Raw genomic sequence first — 26,479 nt, 5'->3', positions numbered from 1 at the left:
CGCAGATACCAGATTGTGATGACAACTTAAATATTCGGTCAGGGCAAGAAGAGGCTCGGTCTGAGGGTGAGGGGAGTGCAAACACAACAATTGATGAGGAAGTTCTAGATCCCACCTACTGTCATCCCACAGTCAGGCACTCGAGGAGGTCAACAGAGGCGGTGGAGGAGGATGCAACCGACGACGAAGTTACCTTGCGCCTTCCTGGACAGAGTCGGAGCACTGGTAGCACATCTACAACTGCATCCTCAGCCACCACTCTGCCTCTGAGCACTAGTCGGGGGGGCTCAGCAGGTCGCATGCCCTCTAAGCCTTGCCTAGCCTGGTCCTTTTTTGACATAGCAAAATTCGCCCAAATTATGTGATCTGTAAAATTTGTCGTGATTCTGTTAGTAGAGGGCAAAACCTCAGCAGTTTGACAACTTCTTCCATGAATCGTCACATGAATAAATATCATATGTCCCAGTGGGAAGCTCACCGTGCTGCAATGTGGCCTAGCGGAGAGAACCATCCACCGCCTTCCCCTTCCAGTGCATCTGCACGCTCTTCATCTTCTAGGACTGTGGGGACAGCTGTCACACCTGGTTTTCCACACACAACTTCCACCACTGTAACCGCAACAGGCAGTTTGCTTGGTAGGTCGTCAGTTGGTTTGGAAGGGGAAACAAGTGCGTGTGTACAGCTCTCTCAGACATCGATAGCACCAACGTTGGATGAAGGCAACATCATGTCTCCGCCAGCACTTTCCTCACAAACCTGCATTTTTCCAGGGACACCCTACTCAACACCATCTACACACAGCAGCCAGATCTCTGTCCCTCAGATGTGGTCAAATAAAAGGCCATTTCCTGCGACCCATGACAAAGCTAAGAGGTTGACTTTATCCCTCTGTAAGCTCTTGGCTACCGAAATCCTGCCTTTCCGCCTGGTGGACACACAGGATTTTAGAGACCTTATGTCTGTCGCTGTGCCCCAGTACCAGATGCCCAGTCGCCACTACTTCTCTAAGAAAGGTGTGCCCGCGCTACACCAGCATGTCGCACACAACATCACCGCTTCCTTGAGAAACTCTGTGTGTGAACGGGTGCATTTCACCACCGATACTTGGACCAGTAAGCATGGACAGGGACGTTACATGTCGCTGACTGGGCACTGGGTAACTATGGTGATAGATGGTGAAGGGTCTGCTGCACAAGTCTTGCCGTCCCCACGACTTGTGTGTCAATCCTCTGTCGGTCCAAGTTCCGCCACTGCTTCTGCCTCCTCCACCTCATCTGTGTCCTCCACCTCCGCCCCAAGCCTGCCTGGTCAGGCCACCAGCGTTCTCACTGCGCAGAAGGAATCACGCACGCCTCATTTCTATGCTGGCAGCAGAGCGCAACGGCATCAGGTGGTCTTTAGCTTGACATGTCTTGGAAATAGGAGTCACACAGCGACTGAGTTGTGGGCAGTTCTGGAGACTGAGTTTAATAAATGGTTGTCTCCACTCAACCTGCAGCCTGGTAAGGCCGTGTGCAACAATGCTGCAAACCTTGGTGCGGCCCTTCGCCTGGGCAAGGTGACACACGTGCCTTGTGTGGCTCACGTGTTGAACGTTGTTGTCCAGCAATTTTTAACACACTATCCCGGCCTAGATGGCCTTCTGACCAGGGCACGAAAACTGTCTGCTCACTTCCGCCGTTCAACCGCCGCAGCTGAGCGACTTGCATCGCTCCAGAAGTCTTTCGGCCTGCCGGTTCATCGTCTGAAATGCGATGTGGCGACACGCTGGAATTCGACTCTCCATATGTTACAGCGACTGTGGCAGCACCGCCGAGCCCTGGTGCAATACGTCATGACGTATAGCCTGGGCCAACGAGATGCAGAGGTGGGGCAGATCACCTTGATGGAGTGGTCTCAGATCAAGGACCTATGCACCCTTCTGCACAGTTTCGACATGGCGACGAATATGTTTAGCGCTGACAATGCCATTATCAGCATGACAATTCCAGTCATTTACATGCTGGAGCACACGCTAAACACTATTCGGAGTCAGGGGGTGGGACAACAGGAAGGGGAGGAACTACAGGAGGATTCATATGCGCAAGACACAACAACATCACCAAGGTCCAGACGTTCATCATCACCAACGCGGCAGGCATGGGACCATGGGGGACAGGGATCAACAAGGGCGCATGTGTTGCGGGCGGAGGAGGGGACGCCGCGCTCTCCCACTGCTCGGGTCCGGCTGCCGCTGCTGCTGCAACCTGCTGCTGCTCGGTGGCTCGAGCGATGGGCCGGATCCCGGGGACTCGAGCGGCGCTCCTCGCCCGTGAGTGAAAAGGGGATTGGTTTTGGGGATTTATTGTCCGTGACGCCACCCACGGTTGTGGTGATTGTGTGGACACCACCGCTGCTCTATATGGGGATCCCGGGAGCGGTGACAGGGAGCAGCTTTGTTGTTGTTTCTCCCCTCCGTGGATAGGGGGTTGGTTGTTCCGGGGCCCGGTGACGGGGTAGGGGTGGATGGCAGGCCAGGTGCGGGGCCTGGTGAGGTGCAGGGTCGTGGGGGCAGCGCTGTGCCACACGGCACGGTGGACTCACTCAGCCTGAGACGTTGACACAGTTCTCGGTAAAACACACGGCTGGAAAGACGGTTCCCACGGACGGCTGCTGTTGCTTTTCCCTGGTAGTTGACGGTGATGGTCTCTGTCCCTGCACCTAATGAAATGTTGGTTGCAATGGGTTCCCACCGGTAACCCGCTCCCCGGCTTGGATATGGGCCGGAGGAGCCCCTCTTTACCCGCAGGCGCTGGCCCTGAGAAACTGGTGCCTTGGCGGTGGCGGTGTCTCTCTCCTACGGTTGGACTGTTGCATTCAATCGGGACTTAGTTGTTGGGAGACCCAGAGGTCCCCTTCACTGACGGATTTGGCAAATTCACGGCGACTCCTAGCCTTGCCGGGATCCGAAAGGCCCCTGCCAATGGTGCTGGCTTCTCTTCGCATACCGCTCCGGTACCTCCGGGCCACCACTCGTCCACGGTCCTTTCGGCAACCTCCGAGCAGCCTCTCCTGCTGACGGTCACCGCCGTCTGCTGACCTTGCTCTCTCAGTCCGGGGCACACACCCGGACCAACTTCAGGCTTCCTCAACTGTCACTTTCTCTTCCACTTTTACTCCTCTCTCTTGCTCCTCTACCACTTCACTTCAACTTCACTAACTTCACTTCCCTAGCTTAACTGCCTGGTTTTCCCGCCTCCAGGGCTGTGAACTCCTCGGTGGGCGGAGCCAACTGCCTGGCCCACCCCCTGGTGTGGACATCAGCCCCTGGAGGAAGGCAACAAGGATTTCTGTGTAGCTTCGGTGTACCTATCCAGGGTGTAGGGTGTGGTGGTGTCATGACCTGTGACCCCTGGCTTGCCCAGGGCGTCACATTCCCCCTTAGCAAAATGCAGACCGTCCGCGGGCTGCCCGTCCAACACCGGTTTTATTTTTCTGAAAAGATAAAAAAAACACCAGACAAGTATAATAACATCATCCCACAGCGAGAGGCACTTTTCTTAAATGTTACGGTAACATTTTAAACGGTTGCTACTGCCGCTCTCTCCCACCCAAGTAACCTGGCTCTGATGCTGCCTCTAAGAAACAGGCAGCACCCCTTGACCCCAGTCGTGAACCAGTTACCCGAGCGGGATTTGTCCTTCCCCTCCAGAGGGTAGCCACTGGTTCCGGTGGTGGCTGGGCCCCAGCCTACTCCACTGCGGGCCCTCCCTCCAATCTGCCTCTCCGGAGGCGGTAACGGTAGGCTGCAACAACAACATTTTTATTTACAAGCCACTAACGTTTGTGGTTGCCCTGCAAGTTCTCGGGCCTGTTCATAGAGAGTTCCCTATGCAACTTTTTGAAGGGTCCCCACGGGGACAACAATGCCGGCAACGGCCGGTTCCAAATCACGGTAATCAGGTAAATCTTCCGTTTAATCACTTATCATCTTTTGCAAAACTTTCAACTTTTAAACACACACACTTCCTCCCAACGGGGACGGTGCAACGGTGCTCTGCTGCCCTTACTGTGCACTTTCGTCCTCCTCACCCGGCTCTGGGTGGAAGAACACGGGCACCAGCCCCTCCAGCGCATAGCAAGCGTGGCGAGGAAGGGCCGCCCGATACCCGTTGTTCCCACTCTGGGGGATGTAAGTGGCCTCCGTGCCCTGCAGAGCGACGACTCCTTCATCTTCCTCCGAAACGGGCTCGGTGTCAGGCCCGGAATCACTATCGTCCGTCTCTGCGCCAGGCGGGTTGCCGCCAGCTACCGCAGCTTCCAGGCTTGCCACTCTCTCTGCCCCCGTCATGGGGGAATATACGCCCGACGGGCCAGGCGCAGTGCGGTGCACGGGCAAGGAGGACAGAGGTGGCATGGGGGCCAGGGGTAGACCGGGTCCCTCAGCCGCAGCGGCCGGTCCCTCGGGGACATAGTGGCGTGGGTCACTCACCAGCTCCTCCATCATGGCCTCCATTCCATACACTCGTGCAACTGCAGCTGCATCCTCCACCTCCGCGGTCCACTGTTCCATCAGCCGGCAGATCTGGCTCCGGTAGTGTCGGCAGATCCCTGCCGTCCAGGCCCTCAGCCATGCCGCTGTCCCGGGCACCGGTTTGGTAGCCTCCGCATAGCTAGGGGGAGCGGACATTCTTTGCAGGGGTTGGCGGATCGTGGGGTCCCAGCGTCCTTATCTGTATAGCCGCGGCTACATGCGACCAGTCGCCATTTCGTCCCCCTTAGCCTCTTTCCGGCCCCTCCTCTATCGGGCCGGGGTTTTGGCCTTTGCGCCTCCGCTACTCGAGAAGACGCTCGAGCGGGAACTTTTCGCGCCAAAGATGGCGACTTCCGAAATTTTTCGGCCGGACACCTCCGGCGGTAACAAGGCGCACCTCTACCAGACGGCAGAGCGGTAAGATCCTGTTCATGACGCCAAGTTGTCGCGGGCGGAGGAGGGGACGCCGCGCTCTCCCACTGCTCGGGTCCGGCTGCCGCTGCTGCTGCGCCCTGCTGCTGCTCGGTGGCTCGAGCGATGGGCCGGATCCCGGGGACTCGCGGCGCTCCTCGCCCGTGAGTGAAAAGGGGATTGGTTTTGGGGATTTATTGTCCGTGACGCCACCCACGGTTGTGGTGATTGTGTGGACACCACCGCTGCGCCGGGAGCGGTGACAGGGAGCAGCTTTGTTGTTGTTTCTCCCCTCCGTGGGTAGGGGGTTGATTGTCCCGGTGCCCGGTGACGGGGTAGGGGTGGATGGCAGGCCAGGTGCGGGGCATGGTGAGGTGCAGGTGCGCGGGGGCAGCGCTGTGCCGCACGGCACAGTGGTACTCACTCAGCCTGAGACGTTGACACAGTTCTCGGTAAAACACACGGCTGGAAAGACGGTTCCCACGGACGGCTGCTGTTGCTTTTCCCCGGTAGTTGACGGTGACGGTCTCTGTCCCTGCACCTAATGAAATGTTGGTAGCGATGGGTTCCCACTGGTAACCCGCTCCCCGGCTTGGATATGGGCCGGAGGAGCCCCTCTTTGCCCGCAGGCGCTGGCCCTGAAAAACTGGTGCCTTGGCGGTGGAGGTGTCTCTCTCCTACGGTTGGACTGTTGCCTTCAATCGGGACTTAGTTGTTGGGAGACCCAGAGGTCCCCTTCACTGACGGATTTGGCAAATTCACGGCGACTCCTAGCCTTGCCGGGATCCGAAAGGCCCCTGCCAATGGTGCTGGCTTCTCTTCGCATACCGCTCCGGTACCGCCGGGCCACCACTCGTCCACGGTCCTTTCGGCAACCTCCGAGCAGCCTCTCCTGCTGACGGTCACCGCCGTCTGCTGACCTTGCTCTCTCAGTCCGGGGCACACACCCGGACCAACTTCAGGCTTCCTCAACTGTCACTTTCTCTTCCACTTTTACTCCTCTCTCTTGCTCCTCTACCACTTCACTTCAACTTCACTAACTTCACTCCTTCACTTCCCTAGCTTAACTGCCTGGTTTTCCCGCCTCCAGGGCTGTGAACTCCTCGGTGGGAGGAGCCAACCGCCTGGCCCACCCCCTGGTGTGGACATCAGCCCCTGGAGGAAGGCAACAAGGATTTCTGTGTAGCTTCGGTGTACCTATCCGGGGTGTAGGGTGTGGTGGTGTCATGACCTGTGACCCCTGGCTTGCCCAGGGCGTCACACATGGTAGCAGGCGAAATGTTGAGGAAGGTGCAGGAGAACATGAAGAAATGGAGGACGAACTGTCCATGGACATGGAAGACTCAGCGGATGAGGGAGACCTTGGTCAAATTTCAGTTGAAAGTGGTTGGGGGGAGATGTCAGAGGAAGAAAGAACGGTTAGCACCTCTATGCCACAAACACAGCGTGGACTTGGTCCGCATGGCTGCGCAAGACACATGAGCGCCTTCTTGCTGCACTGCCTCCAACATTACCCTCGTATTGTCAAAATTAGAAGTGATGATGACTACTGGCTTGCCACACTATTAGATCCCCGGTACAAGTCCAAATTTTGTGACATAATTCCAGCCATAGAAAGGGACGCACGTATGCAGGAGTATCAGCAGAAGCTGTTACTCGATCTTAGCTCGGCTTTTCCACCAAACAACCGTGCAGGTGCAGGGAGTGAATCTCCCAGTTGTAACTTGACAAACATGGGACGGTCTCGTCATCTCCAACAGTCTACCCGTACCAGTACCACCGTATCTGGTGCTGGTAACAGCAATTTTATTGAATCTTTTCATAATTTTTTTAGACCCTCCTTTGCAAGGCCACCAGAGACAACAAGTCTGACACATAGTCAACGGCAGGAGAGGATGATACAGGAGTATCTCCAAATGAACATCGATGCCATTACTTTGCAAATGGAGCCTTGCTCATTTTGGGCTTCAAATCTTGAAAAATGGCCAGAGCTCTAAGTTACGCCTTGGAGATTTTGTCGTGTCCAGCTGCCAGCGTTGTCTCTGAACGTGTCTTCAGTGCTACTGGGTGTGTGCTGACAGATCAGCACACGCATCAGTCCAGTGACAATGTGGACAGACTAACGTTCATCAAAATGAACAAATCATGGATCCACAAGGAATTTACTACCCCTGTGTCATCCTGGGGAGAGTAAATGCTTGTGGATTTGGAATGTGCTTGATGCAAATCAAAACATCCTGTTTGCAACTAGGGCACAAGTGCTGCCACTGAAGGGGTTAGTGTCTGTGTGGCCCAATTTTTGGAAAAAAAGGGAGACTCCGCTTGGAGTAACCCTTGCTTACATTGTTTTAAAAATGATCCAAGATGAACAGAGCTGGGATCAGGAAAGACTTTGCTACCTACCCCGGGGTCATCCTGGGGACGGTTAAGTATGGTGTATTTTTGAATGTGCTTGATGCAAATCTAGCTGTGAAGTGTACAACTGGGGCACAAGTGCTGCCACTGAAGGGGTGGGTGTGTGTGTGGCCCAATTTTTGGAAAAAAGGGAGACTCCGCTTGGAGTAACCCTTGCTTACATTGTTTTTAAAAATGATCCAAGATGAACAGAGCTGGGATCAGGAAAGACTTTGCTACCTACCCCGGTGTGATCCTGGGGACGGTTAAGTATGGCGTATTTTTGAATGTGCTTGATGCAAATCTAGCTGTGAAGTGTACAACTGGGGCACAAGTGCTGCCACTGAATGGGTGGGTGTGTGTGGGGCCTAATTTTTGGAAAAAAAGGGAGACTCCGCTTGGAGTAACCCTTGCTTACATTGTTTTTAAAAATGATCCAAGATGAACAGAGCTGGGATCAAGAAAGACTTTGCTACCTACCCTGGGGTCATCCTGGAGACGGTTAAGTATGGCGTATTTTTGAATGTGCTTGATGCAAATCTAGCTGTGAAGTGTACAACTGGGGCACAAGTGCTGCCACTGAAGGGGTGGGTGTGTGTGTGGCCCAATTTTTGGAAAAAAGGGAGACTCCGCTTGGAGTAACCCTTGCTTACATTGTTTTTAAAAATGATCCAAGATGAACAGAGCTGGGATCAGGAAAGACTTTGCTACCTACCCCGGTGTCATCCTGGGGACGGTTAAGTATGGCATATTTTTGAATGTGCTTGATGCAAATCTAGCTGCGAAGTGTACAACTGGGGCACAAGTGCTGCCACTGATGGGGTGTGTGTGTGGCCCAATTTTTGGAAAAAAGGGAGACTCCGCTTGGAGTCACCTTGTGGTGTTTTACATGATTTTAGAAGGGCGTGCCATGCCTATATCTGTGTCTCCTCCTCTTTTTCCTTGTCCAGCTCTTTTGTTTTCGCATCAGTATATGTCCTTGTCACTTTCTCATGTGTTTGTGTTGTGTTGTGAGTTGTTTGTCACCTTTTGGACAACTTTGACGGTGTTTTCTAGGTGTTTTTATGTGTTTGTGATTGCCTGCCATTGTTTCCTATGCGGTTCGAGTTCGGTTCGTCGAACGTTCGACGAACCGAACTCGAACGAGACCTCCGTTCGGCGAACCGAACCGAACCGAACTCGAAAGCGAACCGTTTGGCCAGGCCCGCCCCCCGCACGCGATGCCGCTAGGCCATGCCCCCCGCATGCGATGCTTGCTAGGCCACGTCCCCCGCACGCGATGCCCGCTAGGCCACACACCCTGCACGTGATGCCCGCTAGGTCATGCCCCGCACGCGATGCCCGCTAGGCCACGCCCCCCACACGCGATGTCCGCTAGGCCACGCCCCCCGCACGCGATGTTTGCTAGGCCACGTCCCCCGTGCGCGATGCCCGCTAGGCCACGCCCCACACGCTATGCCCGCTAGGCCACGCCCCCCGCATGCGATGCCCGCTAGGCCACGCCCCCTCACACTATGCCCGCTCGGCCATGCCCCCCGCACACGCTGAGCACCTGTACACCACTCCCCAGGACTACTCCTCCTAGGACAACTCCTCCCATTATACTCCTCCCATTATACTCCTCCCAGGACAACTCCTCCTATTATGCTTCTCCTATTATACTCCTCTCTGAGGGGTTCGCAGCATGGGGGATGGAGCACGATGGGGAGTGCAGCATGGGGGATGGAGCACGATGGGGGGTGCAGCATGGGGGATGGAGCACGATGGGGGGTGCAGCATGGGGGGTGGACCACAATGGGGGGTGCCCAGAATGGGGGGATGAAGCACGATGAGGGGTGTGCAGCATGGGGGATGGAGCACGATGGGGGGTGCAGCATGGGGGTTGGACCATGATGGGGGGTGCCCAGAATGGGAGGATGAAACACGATGGGGGGTGCACAGCATGGGGGATGGAGCACGATGGGGGGTGCGTATCATGGGGGATGGAGCACGATGGGGGGTGCGTAGCATGGGGGATAGAGCACGATGGGGAATGCAGCATGGGGGATGGAGCATGATGGGGGGTGCAGCGTGAGGGATGGAGCATGATGGGGGGTGCCCAGATTGGGGGGATGAAACACGATGGGGGGTGCACAGCATGGGGGATGAAACACGATGGGGGGTGCACAGCATGGGGGATGGAGCACGATGGGGGGTGCGCAGCATGGGGGATGGAGCACGATGGGGGGTGCGCAGCATGGGGGATGGAGCACGATGGGGGGTGCGCAGCATGGGGGATGGAGCACGATGGGGGGTGCGCAGCATGGGGGATGGAGCACGATGGGGGGTGCGCAGCATGGGGGATGGAGCACGATGGGGAGTGCAGCATGGGGGATGGAGCACGATGGGGGGGTGCAGCGTGGGGGATGGAGCACGATGGGGGGTGCAGCGTGAGGGATGGAGCACGATGGGGGGTGCCCAGATTGGGGGGATGAAACACGATGGGGGGTGCACAGCATGAGGGATGGAGCACAATGGGGGGTGCACAGCATGGGGGATGAAACACGATGGGGGGTGCACAGCATGGGGGATGGAGCACGATGGGGGGTGCGCAGCATGGGGGATGGAGCACGATGGGGGGTGCGCAGCATGGGGGATGGAGCACGATGGGGGGTGCGCAGCATGGGGGATGGAGCACGATGGGGGGTGCGCAGCATGGGGGATGGAGCACGATGGGGAGTGCAGCATGGGGGATGGAGCACGATGGGGGGGTGCAACGTGGGGGATGGAGCACAATGGGGGGTGCAGCGTGAGGGATGGAGCACGATGGGGGGTGCCCAGATTGGGGGGATGAAACACGATGGGGGGTGCACAGCATGGGGGATGGGGCACGATGGGGGGTGCAGCATGGGGGGTGGACCACAATGGGGGGTGCCCAGAATGGGGGGATGAAACACGATGGGGGGTGTGCAGCATGGGGGATGGAGCACGATGGGGGGTGCAGCATGGGGGTTGGACCATGATGGGGGGTGCCCAGAATGGGGGGATGAAACATGATGGGGGGTGCACAGCATGGGGGATGGAGCATGATGGGGGGTGCAGCATGGGGGATAGAGCACGATAGGGGGTGCGCAGCATGGGGGATAGAGCACGATAGGGGGTGCGCAGCATGGGGGATGGAGCACGATGGGGGTGCGCAGCATGGGGGATGGAGCACGATGGGGGGTGCGTATCATGGGGGATGGAGCACGATGGGGGGTGCGTAGCATGGGGGATAGAGCATGATGGGGAGTGCAGAATGGGGGATGGAGCACGATGGGGGGGTGCAGCGTGGGGGATGGAGCACGATGGGGGGTGCAGCGTGAGGGATGGAGCACGATGGGGGGTGCCCAGATTGGGGGGATGAAACACGATGGGGGGTGCACAGCATGGGGGATGGAGCACGATGGGGGGTGCGCAGCATGGGGGATGGAGCACGATGGGGGGTGCGCAGCATGGGGGATGGAGCACGATGGGGGGTGCACACCTCCCCCCAAAACACACACACACACCGCCACACACGCACCACACACACACACACACACACACACACACACACACACACACTGGGAACCACAAACACCGCCCTACACAGACACCCACACACACAGACAACGCCACACACACACACAACTCCCAACACACAAACATCGCGGCACACACAAATATACGCACATACCGCACAACACACACATTGCACAAAACATACCTCCCCCAAAACACACACACGCACCCCACACTCACACAAACCGTGCAACACACACAGCACCACACACACACACAACGCTACAGACACACAGCGCTCCACAAACAACGCAACACACAACGCAACACACAAACAACATCGCTCTCACCCACCGCCACACCCAGAACATGTACAGTGCCCTACACACACACTTGCCAACTACACACAACAACATCTATATATATATATAATATATATATATATATATATATATATATATATATATATATATATATATATATATATAACAAAAATCATACATTAACTACACAATACGTAAATTCTAGAATACCCGATGCGTAGAATCGGGCCACCTTCTAGTATTGAATAAACATATCAGACGTCTGAAACGATAAGCCAACGTATGACAGATTTCAATAATAATAGAGCAAGTCCTTCTTATAATTAAGGCCAGAAGGGCTGCTAGTCTGAAAACATGAGATCCAAAAAGCCTCTCTAGCTCTCAAATGAGAGATCTAATGTCCACCCCTACGTGAGCATGAAACTTTTTCTAGGACTGACACAGTTAAACCCTCCGTGCAACCACCGTGTTTTTCTAAAAAATGGCGTGATAAACCAGACATGTGTTTCTTTACAATGCCTGTACCTGGATTGCAATCGGCTATGTGCTCTGATATTTGGATTTTAAGTATACGTTTCGTGGAACCAACATACTGCAAGTGACATAAGTCACATGTAACCACTTATACAACGTATGTTGTGTTACAATTGACAAAGTCAGTTAAAGTATAGTGTTTTCCAGTTGTGCAAGAGTTAATAGTAGCCCCCTTCTTTATATACTTGCATAAACTACATCTAGGTAAGGCACATCTGTAGCATCCCTGTTGCTGTAACCATGTTTTTTTACCTTTTTCTACATTCGTATATATGCTAGGTGACAGTAAGTTGCCAAGATTGCTAGCCCTTTTAGGGATAAATTTTACTCCTTTATTTAAAATATCTGACAAAATTTCATCCCGGTGCAATATTGGGAGGTGTTTTTTGATTATTGGAACAATTTTACTGTATTCCTGAGAATACGTTGTAAAAAAATTATTTTAGACAAAAAAGGATCATCTTTATTTTTAGTCTTGTTTTTATATAAAAAATCATTACGTGTTGCAGATATCGCAATACCCTGGGCCCTATTCAGACAAGCAGTACTATAACCCCGTTTTCTCAGCCTGTTCACAATTTGTGTTGAAGTATTGGTGTAATTACTAGGATCACTACACGCCCGTCTAGCCCTAATGAATTCCCCAACAGGTAAATTCCTAATTATACAGTGCCTACAAGTAGTCTTCAACCCCCTGCAGATTTAGCAGGTTTAATAAGATGCAAATAAGTTAGAGCCTGCAAACTTCAAACAAGAGCAGGATTTATTAACAGATGCATAAATCTTACAAACCAACACGTTATGTTGCTCAGTTAAATTTTAATACATTTTCAACATAAAAGTGTGGGTCAATTATTATTCAACCCCTAGGTTTAATATTTTGTGGAATAACCCTTGTTTGCAATTACAGCTAATAATCGTCTTTTATAAGACCTGATCAGGCCGGCACAGGTCTCTGGAGTTATCTTGGCCCACTCCTCCATGCAGATCTTCTCCAAGTTATCTAGGTTCTTTGGGTGTCTCATGTGGACTTTAATCTTGAGCTCCTTCCACAAGTTTTCAATTGGGTTAAGCTCAGGAGACTGACTAGGCCACTGCAACACCTTGATTTTTTCCCTCTTGAACCAGGCCTTGGTTTTCTTGGCTGTGTGCTTTGGGTCGTTGTCTTGTTGGAAGATGAAATGACGACCCATCTTAAGATCCTTGATGGAGGAGCGGAGGTTCTTGGCCAAAATCTCCAGGTAGGCCGTGCTATCCATCTTCCCATGGATGCGGACCAGATGGCCAGGCCCCTTGGCTGAGAAACAGCCCCACAGCATGATGCTGCCACCACCATGCTTGACTGTAGGGATGGTATTCTTGGGGTCGTATGCAGTGCCATCCAGTCTCCAAACGTCACGTGTGTGGTTGGCACCAAAGATCTCGATCTTGGTCTCATCAGACCAGAGAACCTTGAACCAGTCTGTCTCAGAGTCCTCCAAGTGATCATGAGCAAACTGTAGACAAGCCTTGACATGACGCTTTGAAAGTAAAGGTACCTTACGGGCTCGTCTGGAACGGAGACCATTGCGGTGGAGTACGTTACTTATGGTATTGACTGAAACCAATGTCCCCACTGCCATGAGATCTTCCCGGAGCTCCTTCCTTGTTGTCCTTGGGTTAGCCTTGACTCTTCGGACAAGCCTGGCCTCGGCACGGGTGGAAACTTTCAAAGGCTGTCCAGGCCGTGGAAGGCTAACAGTAGTTCCATAAGCCTTCCACTTCCGGATGATGCTCCCAACAGTGGAGACAGGTAGGCCCAACTCCTTGGATAGGGTTTTGTACCCCTTGCCAGCCTTGTGACCCTCCACGATCTTGTCTCTGATGGCCTTGGAATGCTCCTTTGTCTTTCCCATGTTGACCAAGTATGAGTGCTGTTCACAAGTTTGGGGAGGGTCTTAATTAGTCAGAAAAGGCTGGAAAAAGAGATAATTAATCCAAACATGTGAAGCTCATTGTTCTTTGTGCCTGAAATACTTCTTAATACTTTAGGGGAACCAAACAGAATTCTTGTGGTTTGAGGGGTTGAATAATAAATGACCCTCTGAATAAACTTTTCACAATTTAAAAAAAAATAAAAAAAGAAATAACATTCTTTTTTGCTGCAGTGCATTTCACACTTCCAGGCTGATCTACAGTCCAAATGTCACAATGCCAAGTTAATTCCAAATGTGTAAACCTGCTAAATCTGCAGGGGGTTGAATACTACTTGTAGGCACTGTATGTCTAGGGTGACAACTTGTTGAATGTAAGATTGTATTCCCCGAAATAGTTTTTTTATTTAAGTCAGTAGTAATGGTATTAAATTTACTGTTACGTTTTAGCAAAATATCCAAAAACGGAGTTATGTCAGGTTTGTATTCAGTGACAAAAAATAAATTTATATCATTATTCTCCAAGTATCCCTGGAATTTGGCCACATCGACGGTCCGATCACAAACAAAGATCAGATCGTCTATGTAGCATCCTATCCAGAGAATACTGTCAGAGAAAGGATTATCAATGGTGAAAAGATATTTTCTCTCCCAATAAGACATATAGATGCCAGCCAAAGATGGGGACGCCTTACCACCCATAGGGCATCCAGAAACTTGAAGAAAAAAGATGTCATTAAACATAAAATAAATCATGCTCTAATAAAAAGGATGTTGCCATGAGCAATACTTCATTTAAAGGGGTTATCCGGCTTATTTTGACTTTTTTTTATTATTACACTATTAGGCTACATTAGGGCAGGTAAGTAGATAGTGAGCACTTACCTGCCCTGCTGTCAGCCCCTCTCCCCGGCTCAGAGCGGTCATGTGACTGCTCCTGCCGCGATTTTGCAGCTTCCGGTCATTTCATGTCAACATGGTCAGGACCATGTTGACATGCAAATCTGGAACAGCATGTTGCCGCCCTGCTGGGCTGGTACAGTGTGTCAGTCCCCGCCCCCCTTCCCTGCACCCTCCCACACATTCCCCTGCACCCCATACTCTCCCCGCCCACGGTGTCATCGCCAGCACCGGGCCCCCTGCTCAGGATCTCAGGAGTGCCCGTGCAGTCCGTGTCCCGCTCCATCCTCGCGGCTGCCTTCATTGCAGTGTGTGTCTGCCTGCATGCAGATTCTCACCCTGCAGTGCGTGCAGCCGCGGGGATGAGCGCTGCTGCCGGGAGGCAGATGAGATCATTACTTGCTGTGACGAGCTCCTCTTCACTCCTGTCAGCGCGGTCACTGCCGCCTATGCCGGCTGCGTTCTCATGTCATTAGCGGTGACGTCACGGGCGATACTGCTGAGAACGCGGCGGGCATAGACGGCAGTGACATCGCTAACAGGAGTGAAGAGAAGATCATCACAGCAGGTAATGATCTCATCTAAGTTCCTGGCAGCGCTCGTCATCCCCTGCAGTGACCTGAGCTGACCTAAAAGTTAATTAATGTTAGCTCAGGTCACTGCATTGCTCTCCCAGCCAATGGGGAACATTCTGTTATTCATTGACTGGGGGGACATTGTCTATGGTATGGATAGTCATGTGTCCCCCTTATTGGATTACGCCAGACCCGGATTTGATTGTTCTTTTCAATAAATTGGTGAAGGAGGGAATGTTTTGGGGAGTGTTTTTTCAAATAAAACTTTGTTTGTTATCTATGTTTTTTTATTAGTGACTGGGTTTGTGATGTCGGGTATCTGATACACGCCTGACATCACTAACCCCAAGGCTTGATGCCAGGTGACATTACACATCTGGCATCAACCCCATATATTACCCCGTTTGCCACCGCACCAGGGCAATGGGATGAGTTGGGGAAAAGCGCCAGGATTGGCACATCTAATGGATGCGCCACTTCTGGGGCGGCTGCGGCCTGCTACTTTTAGGCTGGGGAGTGTCCAATAACAGTGGACCTCCCTAGTCTGAGAATACCAGACCACAGCTGTCTGCTTTACCTCGGCTGGTGATCCAATTTGGGGGGAACCCCATGTTTTTTGTTTTAAATTATTTATTTAAAATAGCGTGGGGTGCCCTCTGTTTTGGATTATCAGCCAAGGTAAAGCTGCCAGCTGTGGTTTGTAGCCTGCAGCCGTCTGCTTTACCCTAGCTGGCTACAAAAGATAGGGGGGACCCCATATTGTTTTTTTTTTAATTATTTATTTTTTTGGCTAAATACAAGGCTAAGCACCCTTTAGAGCCACATGAAAGTCACTAAAGGGTGCCTGCTTAGAATATGCAGGGGGGTGGGACATTATATATGTCTTTCTCATCTATCTATCTATCTATTCATCTATCCATTATCTATCTGTCTATCTATCCCTCTATTCATTCATTCATTCCTCTGTCTCTATATCTATCTATTCATCTCTATATCTACTCATCTATTTACTTTCTTGCTGCTTCCGTTTTTTGCGGTCCGCAAAAAAAACGGAAGGCACACGGATGCATCTGTGAAAAAAATGGACCGTTTTTTTGCAGACCGCAAAAACGGAACGGTCATGTGAATGTAGCCCACATGTGTTCCCTATGGGGGTAGGGATCGGTACAGAATGATGGTGAGGGCGGGGGGGTCGGTACAGGGCGCCGTGTGTGTGTTTGTGTGTGTGGGTGGGGGGAGGGTTGCAGAGCCTGATGTGATGTGGGGTGCAGAGTTTGATGTGTGTGTGTGTGTGTGTGTGTGGCGCAGAGCCCGATGTGGGGCTGTTATTTCCATTGCTAGAGTGATAACGGGTCAGGTGCTGGGCAGAATACTAACAGGGAATGTGTGTGCAGGGGGCGGGCAGAGGGCGGGCAGGGGGCGAGACTGGACAGTGAGGGCGGGCAGGGGGCGAGGCTGGACACTGAGGCCGGGCGGTGCCAGCTCTGACTGAGGTTTTGCACAGGAAGTGGTCAGTTTGCTTGTGCTGAATGTAAACAAAGAGCAGCAGAGAATAAAGGGATAATTCAAGAGGAACAAAAGATAGAAAACAAAAAATAACAATGTAGGGGTGTTTTATATGACAATACAGCACAGATAAACTCAAAATTTTTTGGTAAGCTAATGTCAGACAACTCCTTTAATTCTTCAGGATAAAGATGAACTCTTGAGCGTGTCACAAAGTATATCCATAGTTGTCCGATGTGGCATCATGGAATACAAGGAGGTAACGTCACTAGTGATCCAGCAGGCATTCTCAGGAAAAGAAAAACCATCCATTTGTTGTAGTAATTGTTTAGAATCCTTGATGTAACTAGGTTTCATTGATACTATAGGCTGTAAAAATTTGTCCACCCAAGCAGAAAATCATTTTTATTCCTGGAAGAATTCCTTTAAGTTTAGACCTAAATTGATCATAAAAAATCCTGTCAAAAATCGTGTTAGTTTCATCTCTACAGAGGCTGAGACCCCGCTGAGGCCCCGAGGTGGGAAAAACAGTAGTCTAGTCTAGTCTTGACAGTGAAGTGGAGTGAAGTTCAAGGGCAGACCTGTGCCTAGGTCTGCCATAGCCTACACAGGTGTCTGGGTTGGAGCCCAGTCACCTCTGGCAAGGAGGCAGACGGTGGTGGCTGCCTGCAGGAGCTGGGATTACAACCGGTGGAACCGTAGGGACCGGGGACAAGCGGTGGCCCACCGGTACCGAACCGGGGAACCGATTGGAAACCGGAGCACCAAGAGGGGTACTCAGACCCAGTACGAGGTCCAGAAACAACCGGGCTGAGTCAAATCAACTGATTGAGGACTGGACTTAAGGACCTATCCCACCTAAGACTCGACTGAAGACAACAGCCGAACCATTAGGGTAACGCCACCGCCCAGGCATAGAGACCCGAGGGGCCAGCGTCTGCGGGCAAAGAGGGCTCTCCCGGCACATACCAAGCCAGGGAGCGGACTACCGTTGCTCAGGCATAGGAGTCGACGTTTTCTACATAAGTAAGGTGCATAGGTAAGGAGAAAGGCGGAAACCACCAACCTGATAAGGGGAAAACTGCAGCCGGCTGCGGGCACCGTTCACCATCTTATTTGGTTTACCAGAGACTCCAGCGTGTTTGTAATAGTGAGTACAACAGTGCCTTCGGGCCGCGCACTGCGCCGCACCGCACTGACACCCCAGCACTCATCAATTCCCCCGCCTCAGCACCTCCCTCGGGCCCCCGGGACCATCATCCCTCTATCCATGGAGGGGTCAACACCAAGCTGCGCAACACCGTCCCCGGGAGCCTAGTCAACGGCAGCGGTGGTGTCCAACCATTCACCACAACCCGTGGGTGGTGTAACGAACTCAAATTCCCCCTACAAGCAACTGCGGATCCAGCCGTGGACCTCCCCGCCGAAGTCCCTATGTGTAGCGCCAACCCCCTTTCAGAGCGACGTGACCCCCGGGTCCGTGAAGAGCTCGAGCCACCCACCGAAGAGCACGGATCCGAGCGGCTCGGCAGCCGACCGAGCCCCGGGGCGGTACACAGGGACGCCAGGACTCTGCAAAATTCCGTTCCTGGACACAAGAGCGGCAAGATGTCACAGCAAGCTGCAACCCCGATGACATCTCGCCTGGCCACAACGGTGATGACGTCGGCTCCGGCAGTCCACCCGCCCGCAACGGTGATGACATCACATTATTCTCAACGCTGGCAGGTAACTAGCCAGGTCTTTCACCGGGAAGGAACAACCACGGGAAGGGCAGTCTCCAGTCAAGGAAACCACCTATGCCAAAATATGGTATCCATCCACAGACAGCTGTTTCGGGGTATTTGCCCCTCATCAGTGTGGAGTAGGAAACTGGCTAGTGGGAGCAATGCCTAGTAGAAGACTACATAGGTAAGGATGGTTGACCTTAGGGAGATCAACATACAGCACCGCGGAGCACCATCACGTGTTTCTGAACGCAGTGATTCTAGAGCAATGCCCCCTGGGAAATATGCAAAACAAGGAAGCCGCGGAGACACCATCACATGTTTCTCAACACTGACAGGTAACTAGCCATCTTGCTGCCCCGCTCCATCAGCCCTGGGTGCCCCATCACCAGGCAGCGGCGGTGTCACCATCCCTCACCGCACCCCACGGGTGGCGTCACTGACAAAGACTCCATCCCCTGTAAATAACCCCTTTTCACTCGTGGGCGACGGACGGCTGCGCGAGCCCTGGATCCGGCTGGCACTTGAGCCACAGCCACCGCCCGGATCCGGGTGCCTTGAGCAGCCCCCCGGTTGTGATCTGTCCCCCGCCCGTGACAATTTCACCAAGCGATTGCAGCTATGGAGAAAAGATATGAAGGAAAATGGAATCCATCAATGTTTGCAGGTTACTGCTGCACAATTATAAGACATGATCCGATACAGGAGTACAAGAGAGAAGCAAAACAGAGTTGTCACTGAATGAGGACCACATTTTGTAATGCAAGTTCTGTAATTGTTTATAATTCACAATTTTGTTTAAACAGGTTTTAGTTATTTGAATTGTTGCTGAGTTTCATTCCCCTACACTAGATTGGACAAGTGAGCTGTTGGGTAGCATAATGAGTACACCAAACAGTCACCTATTGGTCCAGGACACAGAGGAGGAATCGTGACATTTTTAGTTTTTTAATTTCTCATATCTATTGCAGAGATATTAGCTTCTAAAGTTTGTATTCTAATTCATGTTAAGACCAAGGGGGTGTTAACAGAGATTCTTCAATAGGGGTGGTTACTCGTTCCTCTGTATGACACTGACCAATCATATAAATCTAAAAATAAGGAGCGCTGATAGTGTAATACCGGATGGACCAGTGCTGTATATCAGAAAATATACACTCACCTGAATGGGTTGTGACAGTCACAACCACTAGTACGCATGAGATAATGGCGTCTGCTGCAGCCCCACGTGGATGAGCATTCAAAATGGAATAGAGAAGGGGTTAATGCCGCAAATCAGACAAATGAAGATGTAGAAATGTTGATGATAATTAACTCTCTTTTTATTCCGTAGGTCTACACGTTTCGAGTTAAAAAACTCTTCCTCAGGACCAGTACATCAACAAAAAGCAAAACTGACCATTCATAAGCAGGCATCATGCGGAGTGAAAAAGAACATTGCACTTAGAGAAACTTTAAACTGGCATTCTTCTATGAGATGTATACTGACAGACAGTCCTGCTCTCTTCCGTGATCTCATGCCATCTACTGTCAAGAAGAACACAGCTATAGATCATTACAAACATCTCTAATCTCACAGCACTTGCAGCTAGGCTCTTCTCCCCCTCCCCCACTTTAATTACCATGAGATGAAAACTGTAAGGCCCTGTGCGCACACTGCGTTTTTACCTGTGGTTTTACCGCAGAAATTTCTTGAGAAATGTTTGTAATCTTTCTGCAGACATTTCCCAGCAAAACCTATGGGAAAAAAAAAATAGCTGTGCGCACACTGCGTTTTTTTTCTCAAGAAAATTCTTTCTGTAGAATTTCTTGAGAAAATTTCTTGAGAAAATGTGCATGTCACTTCTTTTCTGCAGGTACCTGCGGTATTTCACTCCATTCCCTGTAATGTAATCGCGAAATACCGTGGGTATACCGCAGATAGCAAATGATGTGCGGTATACCCTCGGTATAGCCGCGGTTTACCTGCGGTAATGATCATCACTGCCCTGCGTTTTGCAGGGAAGTGATGTCATTATGACAGGAAGAGGAAGCGGAGCAGAGTAAACACACACATCACACTCCCTGGATGCTGCACAGAAGCACTTCCGTGTGACCTCCAGTTGCCCGTGCAGTCTGTGTCCCGCTCCAGCCCCACGGCTGCTCGCCCTGCAGTGTCAGTGTCTGCCCGCAGTATGAGCAGCTTCTCACGCTGCAGTGTTGGCAGCCACGGGGATGACGAGCGTTGCTGTCAGCAGGTTAGATGAGATCATTACCTGCTGTGACGATCTCCTGCTCTGCTGACGTCACCGCTGTCAATGCTTGTCTCGCAGCGGCCTGAGACTGTCACTAGCGGTGACGTCACGGGCTCTCGCGATACTGCTGAGAACGGGGCGGGCATAGAAGGCAGTGACGGCGCTGACAACAGCAGTGCAGGAGATCATCACAGCAGGTAATGATCTCCTCTAACCTCCTTATGGCAGTGCTCGTCATCCCTTGCAGTGACCTGGGCTGACCTATTGATGTTTGCTCAGGTCACTGCACTGCTCTCCCAGCCAATGGGGAACATTTTGTTCTTCATTGACTGGGACATTGACTATGGTATGGATTATGCCGGACCTGGAATTGATTGTTCTTTTCAATAAATTGGTGAAAGAGGGAATGTTTTTGGGAGTGTTTTTTCAAATAAAACTTTTTTTGTTGTCTATTTTTTATTTCTTACTGACTGGGTTAGTGATGTTGGGTATCTGATAGATGCTGTGACATCACTAACCCCAGGGCTTGATGCCAGGTGACATTACACACCTGGCATCAACCCCATATATTACCCCGTTTGCCACCGCACCAGGGCAACGGGATAAGTTGGGGCAAAGCACCAGGACTGGCACATCTAATGGATGCACCACTTCTGGGGCGGCTGTGGCCTGCTATTTTTAGGCTGGGGAGTGTCCAATAACAGTGGACCTTCCTAGTCTGAGAATACCAGTCCACAGCTGTCTGCTTTACCTTGGCTGGTTATCCAATTTGGGCGGGGACCCCACGTTTTTTGTTTTAAATTTAATTTATTTATTTATTTATTTATTTAATGTAAAATAACAGCTGGGGTGCCCTCTGTTTTGGATTACCAGCCAAGGTGAAGCTGCCAGCTGTGGTCTTCAGGCTGCAGCGGTCTGCTTTACCCTAGCTGGCTACAAAAGATAGGGGGGATCCCACATCATTTTTCTTTAATTATTTATTTATTTTTTGGCTAAATACAAGGCTATGCACCCTTTAGTGCCACATGAAAGTCACTAAAGGGTGCCAGCTTAGAATATGCAGGGGTGTGGGACATTATATATGTCTTTCTCATCTATTATCTATCTATCTATACATCTATCCATCTTTCCCTCTATTCATTATCTATCTATCGATTATATATCTATTATCTATATTATATATTGCAGTTACAGCATAAAAAAACAGAGGGACCAACCTGCGGAAAAACCGCGGCAAAAACGCGGCAAAATCTTGGCAAAATCGCATGCATTTTTCCCGCAGTTTTGGTGCGGTTTTTACCGCAGGTGCAGTAATCTTCAACTCCCAGAAGTTTCTCAAGAAATTTTCTTGAGAAAAATCACTTTTTTAGTGCGCACATAGCCTAACAGTTGTTTGTATGGACACATAGATCTGCTCAACTCCACACAGTAAATGCCAGCAGTGAGATCATACAGGAGAGAGCAGGACTGTATGTCATTACATGTCTCACAGGAGGAAACCTGTTTTGATGATCTTTTCTGGGGGAATTTTCTTCTTTCCCCTCTACATGACAGCTTCTGTTTATAATTGGTCATGGTCACAAAGTGGAAAAAGTAACTGTCTGAAAAGAATTTCTGTTAACACCCCATTGGACCTAGCATAAATTAGAATTTAAACTCTATAGCCTAATATCTCCACAACAGAGATAAGAAATGAAATAACAAAGCATACATTATATTCAGCTCTGCACTCAATATTCTATGGTGATCATTAAAAGGTCTCTGTCACCAGGTTTTTGCCACCTAATCTGAGAGCAGCATGATGAAGGAAAAGAGACCCTGATTCCAGCGATGTGTGATTTACTGGGCTTAGTGTAGTAGTTTTTTTTTTTTATAAAATCACCGTTTAATTAGGAGATTATCATTAGAGGACTACTTGGTGTGCTTCAGGTAGTCCAGCAGATGCATGAGCTCCTTATAACCCTGCTCTACATTCAAATAACTGCTACATCTGCAGCAGAGAAAGCATCAAAATGACAGTAAAAAACTCAGTAAGAGACACATCTCTGGAATCAGAATCTCTGTCTCTACATTATGCTGCCCTCAGATGGGGGACAAAACCTGGAGTCCCTTTAATGTAGAATCTGCCTCCTGACACCCTAATTATTTTGCAACTTGTACCCAGTCCAATACTATTTCTTAAGGGGTTATCCTACTATTAACATTTACAAACTATTAACATAGGTAATAAATGTATAAACTCTGGGGTCCAAATATGAGAACCAAAATCCCAAAGTTCACTTTATGAATGGAGCTGTAGTTTACTTATGTAACTATGTCTATTGATGTTTGGATCCCTATTCTTCACATGGCTGGGGTACGAGTGATCAGACCTGCAACAATCATCTAGTGAGAAATGGCATAACCTGTTTGACATATTATACCAATTAGATGAACCTCTGCAAAATCTCTACCAACACATCTATATATATAATTGCCTTATTCTGTCTGTCTGTCTGTCTTGCTCCAAAATTGTGTCACGGTGACAGTGTCGTTACAGTGACAACTCTCGGATTGGCCGCTGGGCTCGGCCTGGCCCCCCCCCCCACGGATTGGCCGCTCGCCTCGGCCTGGCCCCGCCCCCCGCATGGATTAGGCCCTCCGCACGCATCGCCCGCTCCAGCGTACACCGGCTCCCGGTACACATGTGCAGGGAGCCGGCATACGCTGACGCCTCGCCCGCTCGCCCCCTCCACACGTTGGCACACTCGGCCCCGCCCCGGCGAACATAACCTTCCGATGCTGGGATCGTGACGGAGCCGGTGTACGCTGGTAACCATGATACACATCGCGTAACTATAGGAAGCACTTCCCTTAGTTACCCGATGTGTATCATGGTTACCAGCGTACACCGGTTCCCGGTACACATGTGCAAGGAGCCGGCACCCGGCCCTCCGCACGCATCGCCCGCTCCAGCGTACACCGGCTCCCGGTACACATGTGCAGGGAGCCGGCATACGCTGACGCCTCGCCCGCTCGCCCCCGCCACACGTTGGCACACTCGGCCCCGCCCCCGGCGGACATAACCTTGCAATGCTGGGATCGTGACGGAGCCGGTGTACGCTGGTAACCATGATACACATCGCGTAACTATAGGAAGCGCATCCCTTAGTTACCCGATGTGTATCATGGTTACCAGCGTACACCGGTTCCCGGTACACATGTGCAGGGAGCCGGCATATGCTGACGCCTCGCCCGCTCAGCCCCGCCCCTGGCACACGTTGCCACTCTCGGACCCGCCCCCGGCGGCCCCAGCAGGGGAGATGGAGCACGATGGGGGGTGAGCAGCATGGAGGATGGAGCACAATGGGGGGTGTGCAGCATGGAGGATGGAGCACGATGGGGGGTGCGCAGCATGGGGGATGGAGCACGATGGGGGATGCGCAGCATGGAGGATGGAGCACGATGGGGGATGCGCAGCATGGAGGATGGAGCACAATGGGGGGTGTGCAGCATGGAGGATGGAGCACGATGGGGGGTGTGCAGCATGGGGGATGGAGCACGATGGGGGGTGCGCAGCATGTCGGATGGAGCACGATGGGGGGTGCGCAGCATGTCGGATGGAGCACGATAGGGGGTCCGCAGCATGGGGGATGGAGCACGATAGGGGGTCCGCAGCATGGGGGTTGGAGTACAATAGGGGGTGCGCAGCATGGGGGATGAAGCATGATGGGGGGTGCGCAGCATGGGGGGTGCGCAGCATGGGGGATGGAGCACGATGGGGGTGCGCAGCATGGAGGATGGAGCACAAGGGGGGGTGTGCAGCATGGGGGATGGAGCACGATAAGGGGTGAGCAGCATGGGGGATGGAGCACGATGATGGGTGCGCAGCATGGGGGATGAAACACGATGGGGGGTGCGCAGCATAGGGGATAGAGCACGATGGGGGGTTCGCAGCATGGGGGATGGAACTCGATGGGAGGTGCGCAGAACGAGGGATGGAGCACGATGGGGGGTGCGCAGCATGGGGGATGGAGCACGATGATGGGTGCGCAGCATGGGGGATGAAACACGATGGGGGGTGCGCAGCATGGGGGATGGAGCACGATGGGGGGTGTGCAGCATGGGGGATGGAGCACGATGGGGGGTGCGCAGCATGGGGGATGGAACACGATGGGAGGTGTGGAGCATGGGGGATGGAGCACGATGATGGGTGCGCAGCATGGGGGATGAAGCACGATGGGGGGTGCGCAGCATGGGGGATGGAGCACAATGGGGGGTGCGCAGCATGGGGATAGAACACGATGGGAGGTGCGCAGCATGGGGGATGGAGCACGATGGGGGTGCGCAGCATGGGGGATGGAGCACGATGGGGGATGCCCAGCATGGGGGAAGGAGCACAATGGGGGGTGCACACCTCCCCCCAAAATACACACACACCGCCACACGCGCACCGCACAACACACCACACACACACTGGGAACCACAAACACCGCCCTACACCCACACACACACAGACAACGCCGCACGCACACACACACACACAACACCCAACACAAAAACACCGCGGCATACATAAATATACGCACATACCGCGCAACACACACACTGCACAAAACATACCTCCCCCCAAAACACACACACGCACTCCACACCCACACAAACCGCGCAACATACACAGCACCACACACACAGAACGCTGCAGACACACAGCACTCCACAAACAACGCAACACACATACAACACCGCTCTCACACACCCCCACACCCAGAACATTTACAGCGCCCTACACAAACACTTGGTAACTGCACACAACAACATCTATATATATAACAAAAATCATACATTAACTACACAATACGTAAATTCTAGAATACCCGATGCGTTAGAATCGGGCCACCTTCTAGTAGACAATAAAGATACCTGTAGATACTACTGAATATCTAATATGATAACCAGTCATCAGCTCTGTACATCGACCATCCCAGATTTATAGACAGATATACAAGCTATTCATTACATCCGCTGTTATACTTCTATACACATTTCTCTGTTCTTTCATTTACTGCATAATAAAAAATGACTGCAGCCATGTGAAAGTTTCAAGATTAAAGCTAATACTGATAAATATTGTGCATGAACTATAGAGAGTCATTAGCAATGCAACAGGCAACGTGGAAACATTTCCATATCAGCCATCAGCTCACTTTACACAGGTAACCTTGCTGGCTGACAGCACAAGGCCTATACGCCTATTATCCACCTAGGGGCAGTATAACTTTACAGACGTATGCCGAAGTGCAATATACCAATCCTAAATATCACGTGCCTTCATATTCCTGCCTTTTCCACTTATGCAAAAAAGCATACTTACCTATTACACAACCTTGTGTCACTCTTGGGACCTCCGAATTCGCCATGACATTCATGTACCTGTTGTTTCAATGTCCATGTCAGGGTTATAAGATCTCCCTATATAAATGGGAGAGAATCTGGCCATTTTTTATCCACTTAGCACTCAGCTGGTGGTGCACTGCAGAACACTATGATGAATGCATGGCTCAGTGTAGGATGTGATTGTCCATGTATGGAGAAAGACTACCACCATGTGGCCACTTTGTGATACACAGTTAAAAGAATGATTTTTTTCACATTTATGGAAAAAAAGACTAATAGACCAGATACAATATCAGATCTACAGATCCGTGAGCAGCAGCGAATGCAATATGGTAAGTTTTAGTCTATTATTCAACAAAACATTACAAAGGGGAAACACAAAAACATGGAACTTTTTGGACAACTAAATTGACTTGATGGAAGAGCTTAGGGTACTTTCACACATCCGGATTTTTGCTCTGCGGCACAATACGGCGTTCTGCAGAAAAACCGCAACCGGCTTTTGTAACGCCGATTGCGTTTTTTTTTTGCATTGACTTACATTAGTGCCG

General features: G+C 51.5%; 1 protein-coding gene across 3 annotated transcripts in view; it reads right to left on the bottom strand.

Annotated features, from left to right (window-relative positions):
* Positions 1–26,084, bottom strand: part of LOC142257001 (germ cell-specific gene 1-like protein) — a 275,387-nt gene extending 249,303 nt beyond the window's left edge. For all 3 annotated transcript variants that reach the window (XM_075329045.1, XM_075329049.1, XM_075329047.1), the window contains exon 1: positions 25,906–26,084. The gene's annotated coding sequence lies outside the window, so the exon portion shown is untranslated. The remainder of the gene's footprint in view (positions 1–25,905) is intronic.
* Positions 26,085–26,479: the final 395 nt, after the last annotated feature.

The sequence above is a fragment of the Anomaloglossus baeobatrachus genome, chromosome 11, assembly GCF_048569485.1.
Source record: "Anomaloglossus baeobatrachus isolate aAnoBae1 chromosome 11, aAnoBae1.hap1, whole genome shotgun sequence".
Taxonomy (NCBI): Eukaryota; Metazoa; Chordata; class Amphibia; order Anura; family Aromobatidae; genus Anomaloglossus; species Anomaloglossus baeobatrachus.
The sequence above is the reverse complement of the archived record's forward strand: the minus strand, read 5'-3'. Positions and strand labels throughout refer to the sequence as shown.